Source organism: Hemicordylus capensis, chromosome 4 (genome assembly GCF_027244095.1).
Source record: "Hemicordylus capensis ecotype Gifberg chromosome 4, rHemCap1.1.pri, whole genome shotgun sequence".
In the NCBI taxonomy this organism is placed as follows: domain Eukaryota; kingdom Metazoa; phylum Chordata; class Lepidosauria; order Squamata; family Cordylidae; genus Hemicordylus; species Hemicordylus capensis.
Window position 1 is genome coordinate 301,112,816 of NC_069660.1, and position 4,137 is coordinate 301,116,952.

At 50.4% G+C, this 4,137-nt stretch overlaps 3 non-coding genes across 3 annotated transcripts; all 3 read right to left on the bottom strand.

Moving 5' to 3' along the window:
* Positions 1-1,151: 1,151 nt before the first annotated feature.
* Positions 1,152-1,226, bottom strand: TRNAC-ACA (transfer RNA cysteine (anticodon ACA)). The gene has a single exon. It is a non-coding gene; the product is annotated as a tRNA-Cys (tRNA).
* A 551-nt stretch (positions 1,227-1,777) lies between these two features.
* Positions 1,778-1,850, bottom strand: TRNAC-ACA (transfer RNA cysteine (anticodon ACA)). Its single transcript has one exon. It is a non-coding gene; the product is annotated as a tRNA-Cys (tRNA).
* A 1,537-nt stretch (positions 1,851-3,387) lies between these two features.
* TRNAR-ACG (transfer RNA arginine (anticodon ACG)) lies at positions 3,388-3,460 on the bottom strand. The gene has a single exon. It is a non-coding gene; the product is annotated as a tRNA-Arg (tRNA).
* Between the last annotated feature and the right edge of the window lie 677 nt (positions 3,461-4,137).

Below are 4,137 nucleotides of genomic sequence, written 5' to 3' on the forward strand. Positions count from 1 at the left end.
TAGCTTTCTTCTTGCAGTTTCTACCCTTTTTATTGTTTTCTGTTCAGAACACCTGGGGTGTTATTAGTTGCCCTTGAATTAATCAGCTTCTGTTCTAAGTGTGGGCTTTAAGTCCTGGTTTCCATTAATAGTTTCCCCCTCCTTCAGGTGCGGAGCGGGGTCAGTAGCAGCCCGGGTTTGGCTACCGCCGCGGCCCCCCTAACACCACTCCCTGATGTCAGACGCTTGGGAACATTTAGCCACGGCCCCTACATCTGACGTCAGTTTGGTTTAGTTCCCAAATGGGGCCGCGTGGTCATGACTCAACCATGCAGGGTGCCACTGTGCATGCACGGCAGCCTCCAAAATGGCCACCATGCTGCGGAATAGGCCCGGAAAGGGTTGGAGAGGGTTGAATTACCCAAACTGGGCAGTTTTTGCATAAAGGAAGGCATGTGGGGGAGGGAGAACCTCTGTGGACCCCTCTGCTACCTTGGAGAACCACCACCCCCCAAGGGGATACCTTAAAAATATAGATATTTGTTTGTTTGTTTTTTTGACGAACCCCTGCACAGGGCGGGGTGTGTTCGGTCTGGGGTCAAGCTGAACCGGGGGTGGTTCAGTTCGACCCTGAACGTGTGAACCAAACTGGTTTGATATCGAACCAGTTCTGATTCAAACCTGTTTCCATACCCTTGGTGTAAGACTATCGATCCGGTAGATTTTAAAATGAAAACTTAACTGGTGTTATTTGCTCTCCTAATTGAGCATCACTGAAAGGTACTTGTGTGGAAACTGATCCCATTATAATAGGCCTATTACCTGCTTCAGGGAAAGGCCAATGCATTGCATGGGTATTAAATATTCTTAATTACAGGTTCACCACATTTCAGGTTGGGCTTGTGCTCATTTGTTCTGTTTTGCATGAGTGTTCAGTTCTCTGCGATGCATGTCGTTTGGACTAGAAACTCATGATATCAGTATTTCCCATCTATAAAATAAGCATTCTTTCTAGTACCTCTTCAGGCTTAATCTGCTTAATCACTTTGGCACCATTGCTTAATATGAGATAAATTTGGCAAGATTGTGATGACAGCACCGGTCAGAAGAGTGAGCCGACTCTGAGGGGCCGGTATGCTTGAGCAGGCCTCCCCCACTAAAAAAAGAAGCAGCTAGCCAGGCAGGAGTTGAACCTGCAGCCTTCTGATCTGTAGTCAGATACGTTATCCATTGCGCCACTGGTGCTATGGAACTTTCCTCTTCCCAAACCATACATCACCTCCCAGGAAAAGAGGAACAAGGCTCCAGAACCAAGACAAACCAACCAGAGGGGGCAAGGTGTCTTGGACAGCACACAAAGAGACCTTGTAATTCTGGCCACCGGCTTTTGCTTTCATCCTTACTGTGTGGCTCCGCCAGGCAGTTGAAGCTTTCCTTATGCGTGGGGTTCCCGGCTCAAGGCTCCCTTCGGAAACTGGTGCCTCTGAAATATTTCTGCCTTTTGCAGTATCGGCTCCTGTCAGTCCGGCAGTTCAAAAGGGGCCATGCGTCTGCAGGCTCAGTTGGGTGGAATGGAAACCCCTGTCTTCAGCTGGAGTGGACCTCCTGGGAAAGTGGAGCTCTGGCCAACTAGGAGTCCAGTACACTCTCCATTGTGCCACAGAGCCAACCAGGTTGTTTCCTGCCTCACAGGGAGACCCCTTGGGCACCTGTAGCTGTGACAGCAGAAAAGAGAGCTGGCCTAGCGGGTGGGCAGCAGTGTGCTCGAGCAGCCCTTCGCAGCCACAAAAGGAAGCCGTGAGCCAGGCAGGAGTTGAACCTGCAGCCTTCTGATCTGTAGTCAGATGCATTCTCCATTGCGCCACTGGCCCAGGTTGCCTGCTTCTGCTCAGGCCACACCTCACCTCCCAGGAAAAAAGGAACAAGGCTCCAGAACCAAGACCGTCCCTCCACAGAGTTTAGGGTGTCTTGGACAGCATACGAAGAAGCCTTGTGACTCTTGCCATTGGTTGTTGCTTCTGCCATGGCTGTGTGGCTCTGTCAGGCATTGAGGCTTTTCTCACGTGTAAAGTTCCCAGTTTGAAACTTTCTTCATCAGTCCCAGGAAACTGACAAAGCTGGCATCACTGGGGTGGTTGTTGTTGTTTTGCCTTTTGCTCTAGTCACCACTGTCAACCTGAGAGTGCAAAATACACCAACCATGCCCGGCAGGCTAAAACTGACTCTGGTGGAATGTGAACCACAGGCTTTGACTACCTGAAGAGGGCCCCCAAGAAAGTGGTGCTCAGGCCGATTAGGAGTCCAGCAGGGTCTCCCTGCTTGCACCAGAGAGCCAGGCAAGCCGCCTGCCCCATTGCAGGATACTTTGAGGATTTTTTTAAGCTTACCACCATGCTTCCACACAACTGAAAATTGGGAGTGCACACAGCTCCCAAACCAGGGTTGAACACAGTTTTGGATTGTGCGAATGACTTCTCTGTGTGCAAGCTGGAAGCAAGAGCTTCCTCTGCCTCCACACAATCCTGCAGGCTCACATTTTCTTTCCCTGAAGGATCTCGTGGGTTGGTTCAGACAAGGTCAAAAGAGTGGGGGAGGGGGCAGGACAGCTATTTGGCCTGGGTCTCAAGCTCAAAGGGGGCTTGAAATGTAGACACTTAATTTTTTTGGCATGGAAAAAGCCTAGAAAACCATTTGTTAAATTAAAAAATATTAAAATTATGTATTTTGGTGCCTCATTTTGTGTTCATGTGTCATCATTTTTCTTTTTCATTTTGGCTAGGGGGCCTCAAAAGCTAGAAGTGGCCCATCCAGTCCTGCCTAGTTCTCTGAGAGGTCCTGAGTTCAGATGGCCAGCAGATGCCCAATGGGCATCTGTGTGGCCTGAGTCATGACCCTGCCATGCAGGGGCCCATTGGGCATTTGCAGCGGCCTCCAAAATGGCTGCTGCGACAGAGGGCAGGAACAGACCAAAGACCACCTGAACCGGGTGATTTTGGCAGTAATGGAGGCCGTCAGGAGGAGGGGAAACCTCCAGAGACCCCCACTGCCTTGGAGAAGCCCCCCTGAGGGGGAAAGTTTCTCTCTCTCTCGCTCGACTCCCCCCCCCCGAACAGGTCGGAGGGTTCAATTAGATGCCGAATTGAACCTGCGGAGGCTGGGTTCCGTTCAATATCGAACCGCCGAACAGAACCAGTTCAATGTTGAACAGGTTCAGTTCTAAACCTGTTCACAAATCCCTATTGAATACTGTACCTAGAGAGGCCACATGAAAGAGCAGTACTCAGGTCAACTAGGGTTCCAGTGCGTTCTCCATAGCATGACAGAGCCAGACCTTTGGCACCTGCATTGTTCAGAAGAGAGAGTTGGCTTTCAGGTCAAACAGCTCTTTCCAGCTACAAAAGGAAGCAGCGAGCCAGGCAGGAATCGAACCTGCAGTCTTCTGATCCGTAGTCAGACGCGTTATCCATTGCGCCACTGGCCCGGTGATGCTCTCCTCTCCCCAAGTCACATCTCACCTCTCAGGAAAAAAGCAATGAGGCTCCAGAATCAAGACAGAACACCCCGAAGGTGCAGGGAGTCTTAGCATATGAAGAAGCCTTGTGACTCTTGCTGTTGGCCTTTGCTTTCCTCCTTGCTAAGTGGCTCTGCCAGGTGTGGTGTTTTGGGTTAAACCATTCCTTGATCAAGGCCAGTTCTTGAGTGGTGCTTTAGTTAGTTCTTAGTCCAGTCCTGGACTAGAGGCAGGCGGGGTAACAACAAGCAGCTAGAAAGCAGCCTGAACTTGCCTTTCTGTACATAATACCGATTTCATTAAACTATTAATATTCCTTCACTGCTTGGTCCTTGTGTGCCACAACTCCTTCTTCTGGATTCTACAGTCAGGCAGTTGAGGCTTTCATCGTACATGTGGTTTCCGATTCGAGGCTGGTGAAGCTGGTGCCTCTGAAATATTTTTGCCCTTTGTTCTAGGCACTACCATCAAAAGGGTACCAGCCAGGCTTCTGCAGTTCAAAAATGGACTCTTGTGGGATTTGGAAGCACAGCCTTTGAACAGCTGGAGAGGGCCCCCAGGGAAAGTGGTGTTTGGGCCGGCTAGGAGTCCAACATGCTGCCCATGGTGCCACAGAGCCAGCATTATTGCCTGCCCCCTCCCAGGAA